Source organism: Bos grunniens, chromosome 7, assembly GCF_055505025.1.
Source record: "Bos grunniens cultivar Pamir isolate PY7600 chromosome 7, Bosgru_T2T1.0, whole genome shotgun sequence".
Classification (NCBI taxonomy): Eukaryota; Metazoa; Chordata; class Mammalia; order Artiodactyla; family Bovidae; genus Bos; species Bos grunniens.
This window is the reverse complement of record NC_141171.1, coordinates 106,923,919-106,945,628: the sequence shown is the minus strand read 5'-3', so window position 1 is coordinate 106,945,628 and position 21,710 is coordinate 106,923,919. Positions and strand designations below refer to the sequence as shown.

The 21,710-nt window shown below is 44.5% G+C and overlaps 1 long non-coding RNA gene across 2 annotated transcripts; it reads right to left on the bottom strand.

The window, feature by feature from the left end:
- Positions 1-11,631: 11,631 nt before the first annotated feature.
- Positions 11,632-16,213, bottom strand: LOC147370082 (uncharacterized). 2 transcript variants are annotated; one of them, XR_015168661.1, is made up of 5 exons: positions 15,761-16,213; positions 14,084-14,324; positions 12,516-12,644; positions 12,108-12,227; positions 11,632-11,964 (listed from the first exon to the last, which is right to left on the bottom strand). It is a non-coding gene; the product is annotated as an uncharacterized LOC147370082 (long non-coding RNA). The 2 variants fall into 2 exon arrangements; XR_015168662.1 differs by lacking the exon at positions 12,516-12,644 and having other exon boundaries at positions 15,761-16,197.
- Positions 16,214-21,710: the final 5,497 nt, after the last annotated feature.

The window sequence follows — 21,710 nt, the reverse complement described above, 5'->3', positions numbered from 1 at the left end:
GTGTTGAATATTGGATCCCTCAGGGTTTTTTTTTTTTTTTTTTGAAAGTTGTTGTTAGTTCCAAAAAAGAAAAATCACTTTTACTCCAATTTACCAAAAAAAAAAGTTCCTTAAAATGACTTTAGTCTTATGACTTCCTTTGAGTTTTTTGGAAAGCATGTAAGAAAAACACCACATTTACATAAGCAGAATCAATTATGTTTCCCATTGCTGTCCTTACATGTGCTTGACTATTTCTTATTTAAAAGGAAACCACAAAAATATACACATCGTGCATTTCTGTTTTCTAAAACTTTCAAATATTGTCTTCCCATACATGCTCCCATTTGCTCCTCCCTCCTGTGACTTCGTGAGAATGTACAGATGGCAGGAGTGTGTCCTGCCCTGAGTGAACGAAAGAAAGTAAAGTCGCTCATTTGTGTCCGAGTCTTTGCAACCCCATAGACTATAACCTACCATAGACTGTAGCCTACAGGCTTCTCCATCCATGGGATTTTCCAGGCAAGAGTACCGTAGTGGGTTGCCATTTCCTTCTCCGGGGAATCTTCCCAACCCAGGGATCAAACCCGCGTCTCCTGCATTGCAGGCTGATGCTTTACCCTCTGAGCCACCAGGAAAGCCCCTGAGACACACCAGTAAATGCAGAGTTGAACCGGTCCCCAGCCTCCTCAGCCTAGGCCCTTTCTACTGCCTCCTGCTGCTTGAAAGAGCTTGTCAAAGATCAGGGGCTTCTCAAATTGATTCCCTGGCAATTTTTCTTTCAGAAAAGGAAATGGTTTCTTCATCTTCAAGCTATAATCACTTTGTCACATTAATAGGGAATATCTTCTCATTTCCAGACTCTTGACAAATAGGTCCCAGTGAATAAATGAACCCTGCTCTTTCTGCTACCTGCTAATTTATTAGCTGTTTTCATATTAATATCCAGGGCCAACCTTAGGAGGAGGCAAACCAGGTGTCCAATGCCTGAAATTCTACCACTGTAACATCTATGTCTTTGCCAACCTTTGTCCCCAGTGGAAGTGCAAAGGGTTTTCAAAGGATCATGAGGCACGAATTGAAATTTTACTTTGTGCTAGTCTCCGCGGCTAGAGAGGCAAATAATAACAACATGAATTGAACCCTTATAACCACGAGGCAGTATGCTCAGCACATTTCACTATCTCACTTAACTATGACAGTGAAAATATTAGTCGTTCAGTCGTGTCCGACTCTCTGTGACCCCACGGACTGTAGCCCACCAGGCTCCTCTGTCCATGGGATTCTCCAGGCAAGAATACTGGGGTGGGTTGCCATTTCCTTCTCCACGGGATCTCCCTGACCCAGGAATTGAACCCAGGTCTTCCGCATTGAGGGCGGATTCTATGAAACAACCCAATACACAGGTCCCATTATTATCCTCATTTTACAGATTAGAATATTGAGAGTTAGGTTAGAAAATTTGCCCAAGGCTTGCAGCTAAGTAAAGACAGAGGGAGAGGATGTTGAACCCAGTCAGTTTGGCTCCCAATCCTTTGCTTTTGAAGGTTATTCTCTATGAAACACGTTTCCTATGTGTGAGAAGCCGTGCCGCATTCAGAAAGAGTGGGGTAATGGGAGCAGAGCACTGTGGGAAGTGGAGGGGTGGGTGCTGGGCTTTGCCTGGCACAGAGAGCGCTTTGCACAGGAGGAGGCTGGGGCCTGAGGCTTGAGGACGGGTAGGAGCTTTCCAGGAGGCCAAGGGGTGAGGTGGGGAGGGAACACCAGGCTGAGGACACAGCCAGGACAGAACAGAGGGCCATGACGGCACGCAGTGTGCTTGGGAATTGCAAGGGATTTGGTGTAGTTGGAACAGAGACATCTCGGAGTTGGATCACTGATAGGAAACAGGTTGAGAAGCTGCAGGTAAATGCCAGATTACAGAGGACCCAGGGTGTTCTCTGCCAGATTTTTAGAAATTTCTTCTGGAGCAACAATAGCGCTTAAAACATGTTTAGTGAGATGACTATGATTGGATTTATGGTGGAAAAAAATTGAAGTCTGGAGCAAGAATGCCATTTATCTCACTGTTAGAATGCCTGAGAAAACGCAGAATGGACTGTGTGTTATCCATACAGTGTAACAGATTACCCCAAAACTTAGCAGTGTAACAGCTTCCCTGGTGGCTCAGAGGATAAAGCATCTGCCTGCATTGCAGGAGACTGGGGTTGGATCCCTGAGTCGGGAAGATCCTCTGGAGAAGGGAATGGCAACTCACCCCAGTACTCGTGCCTGGAGAATCCTATGGATGGAGGAGCCTGGCGGGCTATAGTCCATGGGGTTGCAAAGAGCTGGACACGACTGAGCGACTTCACTTTCCCTTTAGCCGTGTAAGACAATAAGCATTTATTATCTTATTTTACAGGTCAGGAACCCAGGCATGGCTTAGCTTGATGTCCCTGACTCAGGGTCTCTCACAAGGCTGCAGGTCCCTCAAGGTCTGCCTGAAGGAGGCTCTATGTCTAAACTCCCTCATGTGCTTCTGGGAAGGTCTCCACAGTCTGCTCTCAAGCTTATTTATGTGATGGCTATGGGAGGCTGCAGGTCCTTTTTGGTTCTTGGCCAAAAAAATCAGGTCCTTGCCCCATGGGCCTCTCCACAGGGCTGCTCACAGCAGAGCAGCTTGCTTTCCCCAAAGCTCGCCACCGGCTCTGAGAGGGAGTGACCAACCGAGAGATGGAGAGGTTCAGGGAGGTGGAGAGGGTGAGCAAGACAGATGCCGAAGTCTTTGAGGAACCGGACCTCACAGTCAGCATCCCAGAATTTTGGTTAGATTCCGTCTGTAAGAAGCGAGTCACCAAGTTCAGCCCATTCAAGGGAGGGGATTACACAAGGACACGCCGCCAGGGGAGCCAGTGGGAGCCAGTTTAAGAGCTGCCTACCAATGCCTGATACGAACTGACTCATTGGAAGAGACCCTGATGCTGGGAAAGATTCAGGGAAGGAGGAGAAGGGGACGACAGAGGATGGGATGGCTGGATGGCATCACCAACTCAATAGACATGAGTTTGAGTAAACCCCAGGAGTTGGTGATGGACAGGGAGGCCTGGCGTGCTGCGGTCCATGCGGTCACAGAGAGTTGGACAAGACTGAGTGACTGAACTGAACTGAACCAATGCCAACTTTTTGGAATGTTGGTTTTGAGCTGTCTGTGGGGCCTTAAGGTACTAATGGCAATTGACTAGTTGAAAATATAGATTTGAAGTTGAAAAGGAAAAGTGGGATAGTATGTAAAGCAACTTTTTAGACAGCTCTTTGGCAGCTGTGTTTTAATAGGGGGCACACCATGTTCTAGCTTACTTAGGAAACATTCATGCCTCCTCTGTACAGAAGACACCCTGCTAGGCCTTCAGCTAATACTTTGGTAGGCTGCTCTTCCGTTTCTTAATGGGGTTCATCTTGTGGCTTCGTAGCACTTAAAGCCTTTATAATGGTGTTAAAATGCAGTTACAAGACCTCATACACTCCTGTTCAGTTCAGTCACTCAGTCGTGTCCGACTCTTTGTGACCCCATGGACTGCAGCACGCCAGGCCTCACTGTCCATCACCAACTCCCGGAGTTTACTCAAACTCATGTCCATCGAGTCGGTGATGCCATCCAACCACCTCATCCTCTGTCATCCCCTTCTCCTCCCACCTTCAATCTTTCCCAGCATCATGGCCTTTTCAAATGAGTCAGTTATTTGTATCAGATGGCCAAAGTACTGGAGCTTCAGCTTCAGCATCAGTCCTTCCAATGAATATTCAGGACTGATTTCCTTTAGGATAGAGTGGTTGGGTCTCCTTGCAGTTCAAGGGACTCTCAAGAGTCTTCTCCAACACCACAGTTCAAAAGCATCAATTCTTTGGCGCTCAGCCTTCTTTATGGTCCAACTCTATATGGAATTGGAAATGACTCCTGGAAAAACCATAACTTTGACTAGACAGACCTTTGTTGGCAAAGTAATGTTTCTGTTTTTTGATATGCTGTCTAGGTTGGTCATAGCATTTCTTCCAAGGAGCAATCATCTCTTAATTTCATGGCTATAGTCACCGTCTGCAATGATTTTGGAGCCCAAGAAAATGAAGTCTGTCACTGTTTCCATTGTTTCCCCATCTATTTGCCATGAAGTGATGGGACTGGATGCCTTGATCTTTGTTTTTTGAACGTTGAGTATTACTTAAACACGGCCAGGGAGTGATGACCTTGGCAAATGAAATAGCTCACACAACTAGCCCATGTGAAGGACCAGACTAAGGAACAACAATACCCAGAAACAACTGAACTAAACCACGTGCAAGCTGATCTACAGAAGTAGCTTGGGATGCGAAACTGACAAGGACCCGAAGCCCACTGCTGCCTTTATTCCAGTGAACTCAGAATAAATTGTGTTGTAAGAACTATAATTTGACTGTGGCGGAGTTCATGGTCTGCAAATCCAAGTACATTACTGATAAGGGTATTTTCTGCTTGTCTCTACTCAAGGTGAATTACATACTTTTACAAAAATGAAGTGATAATTTAAGGCCATTTTCTAGATAATTCAAGCGGGTTAAATCTAATTATCCCAGACACCATTACAGCGATAACAGCCTATACAACAGAGATCTAATGCCCAAATGATGAGTCACTTCTGGTAAACAGTATTCAACATTCAAAGTAATTAGGACAGTGCCTTAAAGTTTGTTGAAATTGGATTTTCCTTATATCCAGATAATTAAGATGAGTCAGTGATTTTCCTGAAATCTCCAGATAATTGCTTCACTTACCCTCTTGGGGTACCTGTGAAGAGCTGAATCCCTGTGTGACTTCAGGCAGAGTCCCTGGTGTTTCAGAGAAGCTGTAAGTACCTCACACTTTGTTACAGAATCCAGTTTGTTATTCACGAAGCAAAGAAAGTGCAGCAGCCCCCCAGATAATTAAATATCCATCCTGTCAACACTCAGTGTGATACATTAACATGTGAGAGACTACAGTGCATTACAACTTTCTGGAGATGCGTGACTAAAACTATATAGCCAAGCTTTGGGGAAAAAATATTGCTAAACCAGGAAAATAGCATCATTGTTCCACCCAAATACGACTCAGGGCCTTCCACGAGGCTGATGTATGTCTTGTCAAATTATCCTTTGTTTCCTCACTCAAGACTGCTGAGTTTGTGGACTGTGATGGAGCTCTGACAAAATGTGGTCCACTGGAGAAGGGAATGGCAAACCGCTTCACTATGCCTGCTTTGCAAACCCCATGAACAGTATGAAAAGGCAAAAATATAGGATACTGAAAGATGAACTCCTCAGGTCAGTAGGTGCCCAATATGCTACTGGAGAACAGTGGAGAAATAACTTCAGAAAGAATGAAGAGACAGAGCCAAAGCAAAAACAACACCCAGTTGTGGATGTGACTGGTGATGGGAGCAAGGTTCAATGCTGTAAAGAGCAATATTGCATAGGAACCTGGGATGTTAGGTCCATGAATCAAGGCAAATTGGAAGTGGTCAAACAGGAGATGGCAAGAGTGAATGTCGACATTCTAGGAATCAGCGAACTAAAATGGACTGGAATGGGTGAATTTAACTCAGATGCCATTATATCTACTACTGTGGGCAGGAATCCCTTAGAAGAAATGGAGTAGCCATCATAGTCAACAAAAGAGTCTGAAATACAGTACTTGGATGCAGTCTCAAAAACGACAGGATAATCTGTTCGTTTCCAAGGCAAACCATTCAATATCAGAGTAATCCAAGTCTATGCCCCAACCAGTAACGCTGAAGAAGCTGAAGTTGAACGGGTCTATGAAGACCTACAAGACCTTCTAGAATTAACACCCCAAAAGGATGTCCTTTTCATTATAGGGGACTGGAATGCAAAAGTAGGAAGTCAAGAAACACCTGGAGTAACAGGCAAATTTGGCCTTGGAGTACAGAATGAAGCAGGGATGAAGAGTTCTGCCAAGAGAAGGCACTGGTCATAGCAAATACCCTCTCCCAACAACACAAGAGAAGACTCTACACATGGATATCACCAGATGGTCAAAATCAGATTGATTATATTCTTTGCAGCCAAAGATGGAGAAGCTCTATACAGTCAGCAAAAACAAGACCAGGAGCTGACTGTGGCTCAGATCATGAACTCCTTATTGCCAAATTCAGACTTAAATTGACGAAAGTGGAGAAAACCACTAGACCATTCAGGCATGACCTAAATCAAATCGCTAACAATTACACAGTGGAAGTGAGAGATAGATTTAAGGGACGAGACCTGATAGACAGAGTGCATGATGAACCATGGACAGAGATTCATGACACTGTACAGGAGACAGGAAGCAAGACCATCCCCAAGAAAAAGAAATGCAAAAAAGCAAAATGGCTGTCTGAGGAGGCCTTAAAAATAGCTGTGAAAAGAAGAGAAGCCAAAAGCAAAGGAGAAAATGCAAGATATACCCATTTGAATGCAGAGTTCCAAAGAATAGCAAGGAGAGGCAAGAAAGCCTTCCTCGGTGATCAATGCAAAGAAACAGAGGAAAACAATAGAATGGGAAAGACTAGAGATCTCTTTAGGAAAATTAGAGATACCAAGGGAACATTTCATGCAAAGATGGGCTTAATAAAGGACAGAAATGGTATAGACCTAACAGAAGCAGAAGATATTAAGAAAAAGTGGGAAGAATACACAGAAGAACTGTACAAAAAAGAGCTTCACAACTCAGATAATCATGATGGTGTGATCACTCACCTAGAGCCAGATATCCTAGAATGTGAAGTCAAGTGGGTCTTAGGAAGCATTACTATGAACAAAGCTAGTGCAGGCGATGGAATTCCAGTTGAGCTATTTCAAATCCTCAAAGATGATGCTGTGAAAGTGCTGCACTCAATATGCCAGCAAATTTGGAAAACTCAGCAGTGGCCACAGGACTGGAGAAGGTCAGTTTTCATTCCAATCCCAAAGAAAGGCAATTGCATTCATCTCACATGCTAGCAAAGTAATGCTCAGAATTCTCCAAGCCAGGCTTCAACAATAAATGAACCGTGAACTTCCAGATGTTCAAGGTGGTTTTAGAAAAGGCAAAGGAACCAGAGATCACATTGTCAACATCCACTGGATCATCAAAAAGGCAAGAGAGTTCCAGAAAAACATCTATTTCTGCTTTATTGACTATGTCAAAGCCTTTGACTGTGTGGATCACAATCAACTATGGAAAATTCTGAAAGAGATGGGAATACCAGACCACCTGACCTGCCTCTTGAGAAACCTATATGCAGGTCAGGAAGCAACTGTTAGAACTAGACATGGAACAACAGACTGGTTACAAATAGGAAAAGGAGTACATTGAGGCTGTATATTGTCACCCTCCTTATTTAACTTATATGCAGAGTACATCATGAGAAACACTGGGCTGGAGGAAGCACAAGCTGGAATCAAGATTGCTGGGAGAAATTTCTATAACCTTAGATATGCATATGACACCACCCTTATGGCAGAAAGTGAAGAACTAAAGAGCCTCTTGATGAAAGTGAAGGAGGAGAGTGAAAAAGTTGGCTTAAAGCTCAACATTCAGAAAACTAAGATCATGGCATCTGGTCCCATCACTTCACGGCTAATAGATGGAGAAACAGTGGAAACAGTGTCAGACTTTATTTTTGGGGGGCTCCAAAATCTCTGCAGATGGTGACTGCAGCCATGAAATAACAAGATGCTTACTCCTTGGAAGAAAAGTTATGACCAACCTAGACAACATATTAAAAAGCAGAGACATTACTGTGTCAACAAAGGTCCGTCTAGTCAAGGCTATGGTTTTTCCAGTAGTCATGTATGGACGTGCGAGTTGGACTATAAAGAAAGCTGAGCACCAAAGAATCGATGGTTTTGAACTGTGGTGTTGGAGAAGACTCTTGAGAGTCCCTTGGACTGCAAGGAGATCCAACCAGTCCATCCTAAAGGAAATCATCCGTGAATATTCATTGGAAGGACTGATGTTGAAGCTGAAACTCCAATACTTTGGCCACCTGATGTGAAGAGCTGACTCACTGGAAAAGGCTGTGATGCTGGGAAAGATTGAGAGCAGGAGGAGAAGGGGACGACAGAGGATGAGATGGTTGGATGGCATCACCGACTTGATGGACATGAGTTTGTGTAAACTCCGGGAGTTGGTGAGGGACACGGAGGCCTGGCGTGCTGCAGTCCATGAGGTCAAAAGAGTCAGACATGACTGAGCGACTGACCTGAACTGAATGTACATCTTGTTAAATTATCCTCTGTTTCCTCACTCAAGACTGCTGAGTTTGTGGCCTGTGATGGAGCTGTGTCTCCAGTGAAAGTGAAGTCATTGAGTCATGTCCAACTCTTTGCAACCCTAGGCACTGCATCCCACTGGGCTCCTCTGTCCATGGGATTTTCCAGGCAAGAGTACTGGAGTGAGCGGCTCCGGTAGGGCGGTGGAAGCCCTGCCTATGCAGTGCTTTCCTCCATCACCCCTGTTCTTTGGCTTCACGGAACCATCCAGATGTCTGGCCTTGCTTCTATCCCCTAGTCTCCTCTCTTCTTTTTTCATGTACCTCTTTGTCCAGCTTGACTTATAACATGCCAATGGTTGAGGTTATTGTCACGACTGATGCTCTAGATCACTTGTGTTTCACAAAAATCCATCAGGTAGTTGAAGCCGTTGTCCCATTGGCTTCCCACCAGTATCTATGTATTTACTAGCATATTTGGAATGAGAAGGGAATGGCAACCCACTCTAGTACCCTTGCCTGGAAAATCCTATGGACAGAGGAGCCTGAGGGGCTACAGTCCATGGGGTCACAAAGAGTCAGACACGACTGAGTGATTTCACTTTCTTTGGAATGTTTGAACCAAGAACCCTGTCTGAGTTCATGGGGATCCTAATCACTACCTTATATTTTTAAAACATATTTCACGTTTCCAGGCCTCCAAATATTTATACAATTTTAATTTTTCATTGATACATAAGGCAAGTATTATTGAGTTTATGTTTGCAATGAAGAGAAGGACACGGAAATTTGGGTCACTTATCTACCTTCATAGAGATTTGGTGATAGGACTGGGACGATATTATATTATATATTACATATGCTGCTGCTGCTAAGTTGCTTCAGTCATGTCCAACTCAGTGCGACCCCGCAGAGGGCAGGCCATCAGGCTCCCCTGTCCCTGGGATTCTCCAGGCAAGAACACTGGAGTGGGTTGCCATTTCCTTCTCCAATGCGTGAAAGTGAAAAGTGAAAGTGAAGTTGCTCAGTCGTGTCCACCCCTAGTGACCCCCTGGACTGCAGCCTACCAGGCTCCTCCGTCCATGGGACTTTCCAGGCAAGAGTACTGGAGTGGGGTGCCATCGCCTTCTCCGTATATTACATACATGTGCTATTGTATTATAGCATCCTGCTGAACTGCTTCATCACCTGTTTTCTTCCTGGCCCCTGACCCGGTCCTCAACACAACAGTGTCCACGCTTCCGCCTTGCTGTCTAGAGTTGCCATAATCCAGGAAACCTGGTCTATAATCTTTCATCAGAGTACTCTCTTTAACTCAGTCTCTTAATTGAAACTTGTGTCTTTCCCCCATATTTTGCATCCCCTGAAGCTCTTTCATGTTGTAACTCAAACCTTTCCCGTCCAGTAAGCCTCAAAGCTGCAAAAGCGTTCAGAATCAGTCCGCTTTGCTTCTTGCTGTTACTGCTTTCTATATGACTCCCTGGCCTTCTTTCCCTGCAAGCCAGCTCCACTGGCTTGTTACATTCAGCTCCATCTCCCTCTCCCCTCTCCTGCTGCCTTCATCCACTATGGGTTCCTCCAGTTCACCTTTCTTCTTTTTTTAAATCTAGCTTAGACTCCTTGACACATCTTTTCAAAACTATATTTTTTCAGGTACCCTCAGCTATCTATTGGAGAAGGCAATGGCACCCCACTCCAGTACTCTTGCCTGGAAAGTCCCATGGACGGAGGAGCCTGGTAGGCTGCAGTCCATGGGGTCACTAGGAGTCGGACACAACTGAGCAACTTCACTTTCACTTTTCACTTTCATGCATTGGAGAAGGAAATGGCAACCCACTCCAGTGTTCTTGCCTGGAGAATCCCAGGGACAGGGGAGCCTGGTGGGCTGCCGTCTCTTGGGTTGCACAGAATCAGACATGACTGAAGCGACTTAGCAGCAGCAGCAACTATCTATACCTCGGTGTTTTCCTTCACGGGAACCTTCCTGATCATCTGAGCGCATAGACACTTTTTCCTGAGTGTCCCCATCAGCTGCCATCATTAACATTATGACTATCACCACCACCTCTTCCAGGAGCACTACTATTACAAAGCTACTACTTGTATTATTGCCATCATTTATTGAGTGGATACCCTGCACCAGACCTGGGCTAAGTGCCTCATGTGAATTCACAGCAACCTTGCAAAGTAGGTAGTTTTATTATCTCTGTATTACACATGGGATTGGGGCCTTAGCAAGACTGACTGCCTGCAGCCCTTGGTATGTACCTACGTGAATTTTTAATACAGTGGCTCACTCGATAGCTCAATTAGTTGTCATCAATAGTGACTTCAGAATAATTCATCACATTTCTAGGAGGATCAGCTATACACCAGGTTTATGCCAAACACTGAGGTTACAATGATAAACAAAGCAAACAACAGCCCCTTCAAAGTTTATGGTAACGTGGTGAAGACAGATAATTAGACATGCAGTTACAACCCAGCAGGCTTATATTTGGGGGGGCAGACAAGAGTACAAATAGAGGCCCACATACCATATGTCTAAATATTTAAAGCTAATAAACTGTTAAACAAAATATGTTCTATTTTCCTTCCTTGAAAAACATATTTCATAGAGACAAAACTGAAAAACATGAGTATAATTATAGCCTTTATATGACTTAAAGTTGGCAAAATGTCAAAACTGACTGAATTAATTGTTATTGCATATGTCTTGAGTGTTATGTTGATGAGCTAGAGATATTTGAATGAATAAAAAATAAGATGTACCTAATTCATAAAAATCATAATTTATTCCATAAAATGTATTATTTGCCTTCATTTCACCAAATCACTAATTAAGTGCTACAGTCAAGATTTTTCATATAATTTGTGTTCTCTTGTAAGTAATGTCTAAAGAATTAAAATAATAAGATATAATTTTATTAAAATACATACAGTTTGAATGTATTTTTATAAAAGTATAAATGAAAGTAAAGCTTAAAAATGAAGAAGTTAAAATTATATTTTAAAATAAAATTTTCTCTAGCAGAAAGGTGAACGGTAGCTGCCAGGGGCTGGGGACAGGGAAAAGGGGACTGTCGTTGTCCAGTGGATATAGGGATTCGGTTGTGCAAGATGAAGGATTTCTAGAGATTTGTCGTGCAACAAGATGCACGTAGCTAGCACTGCTGTGTTGTTTTCCAGTTGTGTCCAACTCCTTTGCAACCCCATGGACTGTAGCCCGCCAGGCTCTCTGTCCATGGAATTTCCTAGGCAAGAACACTGGAGTGGGTCGCCATTTCCTTGTCCAGGGAATCTTCCTGACCCGGGGATCGAACCCAGGTCTCCTGCTCTGGGAGGCAGATTCTTCACCACGGAGCCCCCAGGGAAGCCCAGCACTGTTACACTGTACACTTAAAAGTGGGTGAGATGGTAAATTTTATTGTTACGTGGTTTTATTTGTTTCTTTTAAAATGCCCAAACTCTATTTAAAGTTTAAACATTTTTAATGTACATTATTTAAAGGCTAGATTTTTATTTACCTTTTAAAACATGTCTTGTTACATATTTTTGTTAAAAAAACTATTTGCAGCTCCATTGTAAATGTCCATCAGCTGTCAATGTAAAGAAGCAGTATCATACATCCCCCCCCCGTGACACAGAGACACGCAGAGACAAATTCCAGGGCGGTGCACGGTAGCAGCCACGTGTAGCTGTCCTGAATGCCATCTTGGTGGGTGAGTACCTTTGGTATCTCCAGTTAGAGAAAGGAGAGAAACAAGTAAATGGAAACTTGGCACTGCTGGGAAATGGTGCCTTGTTATGTAAAAATCGATCGCATCTGAACTTTATGAAGGGAAGGATTTGACAAGTGAATTAATTTGTCGCCTCTCTTACCTAAGAGCTTCGACTGATGAAATCCTCCTGTACTCCAAGGTGGAGTCCTGCCCCTCCAGCTCCCTGCTCAGCCACTGACCGGTGTGGCATTTGGATGTGCTTGCCGTTTGCGTTGAGGATCTAGGACAAGAAGACTGAATGTGGGTTTCCCTGGGGCTTAGAGGATGCCCTCAGGAGGAACAGCATCTGGGGTCACAGCTACCAGCCCTGAGGTTAGGATCGCAAATGAGGAAAGGGTCCACAGAGCTGCCTACTAACTAAAATGTAGCATCTCCTGGCTTCCCCAGCCCTGGAGCTCCTTCCTGCAGCACTGGGGATTCCACCCTCTCTTTCGGGGGCCCCACGTTCTCCCCTTTCCCTTCCTCTCAACTTTACTTGTGACTTCTTCCAAGTGCTGTAAAAACCCACTTTTCCTGAAAGTAGATGACTTAGGCAGGTTCCCTCCCACAGGACACTCTTGAGTTTGGTGCTTCTTGGATCCAGTGCCTTTTCCTCCTGAAGACCATTTTCAGTTTTCTGAATTTGGGTCACTGGATCCTGAAATTGGGGGACACATTTGGGGAAAGATGGATGGGATTTAGCATCTCCAAAACACTCCTTATTAAAATGTCACAATTTTGATTTCTTTCCGAATCCAAATATTTTAAACTATGTTAATTAATTCCATCCCCTTTAACCACTTTCCCCGTATGGTTGGTCTTACTTTAATTTTTTAAAGTTCAGATTGACACTGCTTTTAACACCTCACAAGGAAGTTCCCCGTGTTTGGGGTCCCTTCCTGCTTAACAGCTGACCCTTCAGAGACATAAAGGAAGCCAAGAAAATGGTTGGGTCTTTAATTCACTCCCATATTCTGATTCATAAATTTGATAAATTATATTTGGACAAGCTCAGATCATCATATGTCTCATGTTCTTTAAAGTCAGACTTCGTAAGACACTCTACCTTATATGCTAGTGACCTTGTATGACAGCAATAGCAACATTAGTGACTGGTGAAAATGCCATTTAACAACAGCAAAAAAACTAAAAATCTTTATGAAAGGTAATAAAAGTTAATTTTCACAGACACTTTTCAAAATTAAGCAGTTGAGACACCTTACATTTTCCTCATAATTCTAAAAATAATTAGATCACAATGTGGATTAATTTCTTGTCACATTTAATTTCTTAGACAAAAACTGTTTAAAAAAAAATCCCCAAATGAAACTGTTCAGACAACGTTGCCCCATCCCCCTCCCTTTTCCCCCTGCATTTTTCTCTATAAAGATAAAGATTAGGCCTGCTAGAATTAGGATTGCAAACCAAGATGGGGTTTTTTTCATCTGGTAGCTCATTTTCTTTAGAGAAAAGGTCATTAAACAATCAAACTTTTGATTAAGAAAGAAATCCTCACATTGACTCCTTATGATATTTTGGTTAATAGACCTGACTTGCTCAAAAATCTTATTTTCAAGAGCCCCAAATGGAAAAACATTATAGTATCCTGGCAGCCATAATGGGCTCTTAAACCATAGCACCCTGGTGGTCATTTAGAAAGACCCAGGTTCTGATCCAGCTCCACCATCCACTCCCTGGTGACTAAGTGCCCTCGTTGCTCTGAGCCTTGGTTTCTTCGACTATAAACGTGAGATGCTCACACCTCCTCCTCGGTTGCTGTGAGGATGAAATGAGACAATCGATGTAAAGCAAGTAGCACAGGTCAGCGTCCGGTATTTAAGAAAACCACCCTGAGGATGCCAGCTTGACTTTCAGGACAGGACAAAACGTTGTCCACTTGGCATCAAATGAAGACTTTGAGGTAATGAAATGGCTTTCAAACAGAGAAGGATTCAGACTTTGGGGGACCCTTTGAACCCCAGGCTCAGGGAGGGTTATGGGACACTTGAGGCTCAAGCAGGTGGTGACAGTTTCCGAGTCCTCTCCTGAATTTCCTGGGAACTGTGTGACCCTTGACCCCTGCACCTGGCCTCTCACCTGTGTGGAGATGCTCCTCCCAACAGGGCCTGGGTCAGAGGCGAGAGTGAGGAGCCTGTGTGGGGGCCTGGAGGGGCCTGGTGCTGAGGGGCACCTGGGGAAAGCCTCAGAAGCTTGAAGTGGGCAGCGCGGGGCTGGAGAGGGTGGTCGGGAGGCGGGCACCACCTTGGAGGACGTCCAGCCTTATCACGGACCGAAGTCGGGAGCTGGGCATAAAGCCAGAAGCCCGGGTCGCTCGAGCCTAAAGGAAAGAAAGGATTTCATACCCCGCTCACTCCTTGTCCACCACCTTCCCCGCCTCCCCTTCTCGGGAGGTGGTGGAGGGGTGAGAGTATATTAGGAAGGGCTGGGAGGGCTTCCTGTAGAGCATGACGGCTTGTGTGTGTGAACCCAGGAGGGAGGCCTGGCCCAGCATTAGCTGGACCAGAACTTGTATCTACTTTATGAAGGGAGTGTCCATCACGGGACACATGCCTATACGTTCCCAGTGAAAATGGGGGTGTTCTGGGAAATGATACTCATGGGGCCCCGGTGCAAGGATGACTCCTCCATAGGAGATCTAAGCTAGGAGAGAGGTAAATATTCTGGTTAGCCTACGTGAGGGTGAAGCAGAGAGTGGGAGGATTCTTCAGGTGACAATCGAGAGCTATAAATTCGGCATTAATCTGCGGCTACCACATGCCTGGTGCAAAGGCTTCATTGTCCTGCATTTATAGTCCCCTTCCCCAGGCCATGCCAACCAGTCTCCCCACCAGTCCCCCGGGGCATCAGTGGATCCACTTGCTGTTTCTCAGACGTACTGAAAACGCCCTGGTCTCTGTAGCTTAGACGGCACCGTGTCCTCTCTGGACACTTCCCAAACTCTCCTTTGTGCTCAGTTATGTCCAACCCTTTGTGACCCCATGGGCTGAGCATGCCAGGCCTCCCTGTCCATCACCAACTCCTGGAGTTTGTTCAAACTCAAGGTCCATCAAGTTGATGAACTTTCTTTACCAAAAGCAGAATTGGCTGCTGGATGGTCTACCTCCTCTGCCAGCCCGGCCCTTGTCCAGCTATCTCAGCAGGCCAGGGCCAATGGAGGCCAGGAGTTATCTCCTTGCATTCCTTGTGCCCGGGAATACAGTGGCACTCAATTAATTTCTGCAAAGTGATTTGACTCTCTTTGACCATTCCTGTATCTCCAATACTGTGTAAAGTAAAGCCCGAGTTTTCTTTTCTTTTTTCTTTTAAGATGATTTTTAGGAAGAAAATACCTTCTGTTATATTACCTCCTTCTGCTAAGACTGGCTTCTAAATCTTTAACTGGTAACATATTTTCCTTATCCTAAACCCTCCCCTTGTCTGAACTCTGAATACATTCTTGGCACTTTGTAGAGGTCAATAATGCCCTGGTCCCAAACTCTTCCCGTCTATGTTTGTGTGTAGACAGGTGTAGAACAGCCCCACGGATCTTTAGAACTGTTTGACTCACTTCGGAATGATTTTTGAGATTTTTTTTTGCAGGGTCAGCCATCTGGCCCCCTGGTACCATGGGCAGTCTGGTGTCTCCCAGCCTCCCATCCCCTCTTTTAGCTGGGTGACCACTTGCTCCTGTGGTCACGTCCAGGAGAAGGAGTGGAAGGGGCTCCCAGCGGGGGGGTACCGCTGGAGTCAGGAGGTGTGAGCAGGACCACTCACCTCTGGATGGTTACAGTGGAGGATGGAGAAGGAGGCAGCCCCCAGCGGCAGGCCGTCGGGGCTTCTGAGGGTGCTGCTGGAGTCAGGAGGTGCGAGCAGGACAGCTGCTCGGTGGCTATTTCTGACTTCCCCACCACCAGATGGGGCCGCCGTGCCTGGCCGGCAGAAGCCGGGGGGCGGCGCACCGAGCGGGCTCCCTATTTAGCTTCGTGACACACACGCAGCCCAACTGTGAGAGCCCACTCTGCGTGGGGACACCTGGTCACGTCTGCCTCCGCCAGACGGCGGGGAGAACACTGGCATTCCTCAATGGGAGTGGAAAACGGCAGCAGGCTTGAGGTTTCCGCCGGAGCAATGAACGGTTTCTCCCTGCTTCTCGTCCTTTGCTCAACCTCCAGGGCCTCCCATCAGAGCAGCTGGTGTCGCCCCGCCCCAGCCCTGCACCCCGTGTCCAGGCCTGATTGCCGTGAGGCCTTAGAGGGAAGAACAAAACAGAGGCGGGCTCTTCTCCCAGCCCGGCAGCAGCAAAGACTGGAGATTCTTTTCTTTTTTTTTTTTTTAAACTGAGGGTGAGAATGCAAAGTGGTACGGCCTCTATGGAGGTTCCTTAAAAAACTGGAAATAGAACTGCCATGCGACCCAGCAATCCCATTCCTGGGCATACACCCGAGGAAACCAGAATGGAAAAACTGGAGATTCTTACAAGACCCGCTAAGCAGCAGGAAACAGCGCCGGCCAGTCTCTCGGAGGGGAGGGAGGTTAATAGTGTGGTGCCTTTAGGGGTCCGTTTGGGGACCACTGTTATTTAATGTGTTTATTATTGATTCGGAGGAGCGAGTGGAGAGTAAGTTAGTGAAGGCTGCGGAGGGCACCAAGTTATTTCACTTAGTAAACACTGCGGAGACTTGTGGAGAATTCAGGAAGGATTTTCCTCGGAGTTAAAAGAAATTAGAAATGAATACGTCTTGTTAGATGATGTACTCCATCCCAGTGGGCCAGCATGGATTGGTTGCCAACAATAGAAAATATTTCCCAGAGTTTAATTCAACCTCAATTTTCAAATGCCCTGAGTGTGTTCACCTTCCCCCACCCAGGAACATGGAAATTCGGTTTCCTCTCTAATGCCTGTCTCAAATTTCATTTTTAAAAATTCTGTCTATTACTCCTCACAGCTCTAGCAGGGGGGTGGGTGTGCCTTGTTGGATTCTCAGTATTTTACCTCCTACACAGCACGATAAAATTGGACCCTTAACATTCCTCCTAGCCATTTCTGCTACAAAGTAATTCTTTTATCTTTTCTTCAGCCATTTTGCCCTTATTCACTTTTCCTGGTCCCCAAATCTTGGTAGCTACTTCATCTCCTAATTTCCCTTTCAGGCCCCCAAAGTAGTCTGGTTGCAGGCCTGGCAGGTTGTCCTGATAGCCCCATTTCTTCCAGCTCCAGAGGAAGAAATTATGGAAATTTTATACAAATATGTATTTATGCAAATATTTGTTTATATATCTGTCCAATAAAATGGCCTGTGGTTGAAGCTCAAAGTCCTAGAAGCCAAGTAAGTATATTGAAAATTCATTTCCAACTTGCCATCTAGGTTCTTAAGTTCCCAGTATTTTTCTAGCTCTCTTTGTGTGTTTGCATACTCTCCCCCAGTGAACTGGTTTACAGTTTTCCATTCCCAGAGCGGGGATCTCTAGGCCCCAGTGAGGTTGCATGGAGCATTTCTTGTTGTTTAAAATATTCTTGAACATGTTGAGAGATAGAGCAGCTTTGATGAGACGTGGCTCTTAAAATGAAAGTTAATTTTTTAAAAATTTGACACAGCAAATTGTTTGGCTACATTAGGAACACGGGTAAACATGATTTGAGGAAGAGGATGAACTCTAATGGACAATGCCCACCAAGGCAAGGAAGGAGACTCTAACTTTTTACCCCATTTTCAATCAATTTTTTCCCATTTCGTAGAATCTTCCTATTTGCCCCCCCTCCTGCCCTTGTGTATAATCACTTACTGAATTGCCTGCTCCACAGTGTAGACAAGGAAGAAACAGCACTGGAGAAGCTGCATGGAAAAAATCTTCCAACTATGTTATTATTTAGAGGCTTTTTATAAAGCTTTAATTCTAGCAAAGCAGGCTTCTACTTGGAGGTATCCTTGTATTGCCTGCTCTTGTCTGAGCGAAAATATTGTCTTCCCAGCCCAGGGTAAATACTTGGATCATCAGAGAAGGTTAAAGCCAGAGAAATCTTAAAGGTCATTTTATTTTTTGTGTGCTTTTAAAATCATTTATTAATTTTCATATTACAATTATTTTCCCCAAGCACAAGTTGGTACATATATGATTTGCAGAAAATCTAACCCAGATTTCAGTTTAAGAAATTATAGATGGTTTCCAATTTCTGATGGTTTTTGCTTTTATGATGGTGCACATTCAATATGCATCCGTTAAAGACAACATCACATTTTGAATTTTGCTCTTTTCCATGGTGTCTGAGGACAGAGGGAACAAAACTTGCCCACTGCACTGAGGAGGTACCTTGAGACTGAAGAATGAGGCAGGCAGCTCCCTGTAATCAGTGGATCCATTTATTACATGGTAACTTACAGAGTAGAATCAGGTGCATGGTGACCCAGAGCTGTACTTCACATCTCCAAGGGGCCATTGTGACAATTGTATAGTTAACCTAGGCTGTGGGGAATGTGCTTGCAGGCAGCAGGTGCATTCCTAAGTCAAGATTTATGATGGAGACCCGTCTCATGGGTGCCAGGAATATATCAGTGAAGGTCTTAAAGGTCATTTTAATTAACCCTTTGGTTTCTCAGTGCTGGAATGGAGAAGCACAGGTTTAAACTCCCTGCTTGAATGGGTGAAACAATTTCAGCAACTCATTCTTGAGTAGGGGAATCAAGAAAAAATTTGACACATGTGAATTAAAAAATGACCACCTTTTAAATGTAAGTGGAACTTGCAAGCTTGTTGAAAGTGTGCAGCAAGAGACCTCAGGTCATTTATGTCTCTTACCAAGTCAGTTCTCTTCTCCCTGGAAGTGTACCTTCTCTCTCTCTTTAATTTTATTATATATTGGAGTACAGTTGATTGACAGTGTTGTGCTCAATTCAAGCGCACAGCAAAGTCACTGCTGTACATACACACTTATCTGTTCTTTTTGAATTCTTTCCCACTTAGGTTATTACAGAATATTGAGCAGAGGTCCCTGCGCTATGCAGTAGGTCCTTGTTGAGTATCTCTTTTAAATATAGTAGTGTCTACATGTCAATCCCAAACTTCCCATCTATCCCTTCTCTCCTCCCCTCCCCTCAGTAATCATAAGTTCATTCTATAAGACTGTGAGTCTATTTGTTTTGTAAATAAGTTCATTTGTATCATTTTTTAAATACTCCACATATAAGTCATATCATATGATATTTATCTTTCTCTGACTTACTTCACTCAGTTTGATAATCTCTAGGTTCATCCATGTTGCTTCAAATGGCATTATTTCTTTATGTTTAATGGCTGAGTAATATTTCCTTGTATATATGCACCACGTCTTCTTTATCCATTCATCTGTTGATGGCCATTTAGGTCGCTTCTGTGTCTTGGCTATTGTAAATATTGCTGGAATGAACATTGGGGTGCATTTGTCTTTTCGAATTATGGTTTTCTCAGGTATGTGCCTAAGAGTGGGCTTGCTGGGTCATATGGTAGTTCCACTTTTAGTTTTTAAGGAACTTCCGTGCTCTTCTCTGTCGTGACTGCACCAGTTTACATTCTCACCAACAGGTAGGAGGGTTCCCTTTCCTCCACACTCTCTCCAGCATTTATTATTCTTTTTTTTTTTTTTTTTTTTGCTGGGTTGGGTCGAATGGGGGAATCTTTGGGGGAGTGTCCAGCATTTATTATTCGTAGACTTTTTGATGATGCCCACTTCTGACTGGTGTGAGGTGATATTGCATTTTAATTTCGATTTGCATTTCTCTAATAATTAGTAGTTGCACTCATCTCACACGCTAGTAAATGCTCAAAATTCTCCAAGTCAGGCTTCAACAATACGTGAACTGTGAACTTTCAGATGTTCAAGCTGGTTTTAGAAAAGGCAGAGGAACCAGAGATCAAGTTGCCAACATCCGCTGGATCATGGAAAAAGCAAGAGAGTTCCAGAAAAACATCTATTTCTGCTTTATTGACTATGCCAAAGCCTTTGACTGTGTGGATCACAATCAACTGTGGAAAATTCTGAAAGAGGTGGGAATACCATCTGACCTGCCTCTTGAGAAACCTATATGCAGGTCAGGAAGCAACAGTTAGAACTGGACATGGAACAACAGACTGGTTCCAAATAGGAAAAGGAGTATGTCAAGGCTGTATATTGTCACCCTGCTTAACTTATATGCAGAGTACATCATGAGAAACCCTGGACTGGAAGAAACACAAGCTGGAATCAAGATTGCCAGGAGAAATATCAATAACCTCAGATATGCAGATGACACCACCCTTATGGCAGAAAGTGAAGAGGAACTAAAAAGCCTCTTGATGAAAGTGAAAGTGGAGAGTGAAAAAGTTGGCTTAAAGCTCAACATTCAGAAAACAAATATCATGGCATCTGGTCCCATCACTTCATGGCAAATAGATGGAGAAACAGTGGAAACAGTGTCAGACTTTATTTTTTTGGGCTCCAGAATCACTGCAGATGGTGACTGCAGCCATGAAATTAAAAGACGCTTACTCCTTGGAAGAAAAGTTATGACCAACCTAGATAGCATATTCAAAAGCAGAGACATTACTTTGCCAACAAAGGTCCGTCTAGTCAAGGCTATCGTTTTTCCAGTGGTCATGTATGGATGTGAGAGTTGGACTGTGAAGAAAGCTGAGTGCCGAAGAATTGATGCTTTTGAACTGTGTGTTGGATAAGACTCTTGAGAGTCCCTTGGACTGCAAGGAGATCCAACCAGTCCATTCTGAAGGAGATCAGCCCTGGGATTTCTTTGGAGGGAATGATGCTGAAGCTGAAACTCCAGTACTTTGGCCACCTCATGGGAAGGGTTGACTCATTGGAAAAGACTCTGATGCTGGGAGGGATTGGGGGCTAGAAGGAGAAGAGTGGGGCAGAGGATGAGATGGCTGGATGGCATCACTGACTCGATGGACCTGTGTCTGAGTGAACTCCGGGAGTTGGTGATGGACAGGGAGGCCTGGCGTGCTGCGGTTCATGGGGTCGCAAAGAGTCATGACGACTGAGCGACTGAACTGAACTGAATAATTAGCAACGTTGAACGTCTTTTCATGTGCCTTTTGGCATCTGTGTGTCTTCTGTGGAGAACCGTCTATTTAGGTCTTCTGCTCATTTTTTAATTGTGTTTGCTTTTTACAAACAGGCACTTGAGCTGTTTGTAAATTTTGAAGATTAATCCTTGTTGGTCACATTGTTTGCAAATGTTTTCTCCCATTCTGTGGGCTGTCTTTTCCTTTTGTTTCCTTCTCAATCTGAGTGTGTAGGTTTAAGAGGGGACACATGAGGAGCTTTGCGGGAAGCATAGGGGGCTAGCCCAGCCAGCTGGCTCAGCCTAATCAGCAAGGGTAATTATGGGGTAAGACATCACATCAGGTCATTCTCACATCAAAAGTGAATAAAATTAAAAAGCCATTGTCAAGAGTAAGTTTGGTGATGGGTTAATAATAGAAAATGAGTCTTCTTATCTCCTGAAGTACTTCCCAGTTTCCGCCTCAGTATCTGTCTCTGTAGGAAACATCGACTCTGCTAGATGCTGTGACATGCCTCTCCTATCCTGCTCCAGGACGGAGGTCCTCACTCCTCCGGCTAGTGGGAGTACAGGCTGAGGTGGTGGCTGACCGCTGTCCTCTGCCTCAAGCCAGGAACTAGCCTGGGCTGGAGAGTGCTGCCTTGCCCCGAGCCACATCCCAAGATGACCTATCCTGAGAGCGCTCCCCA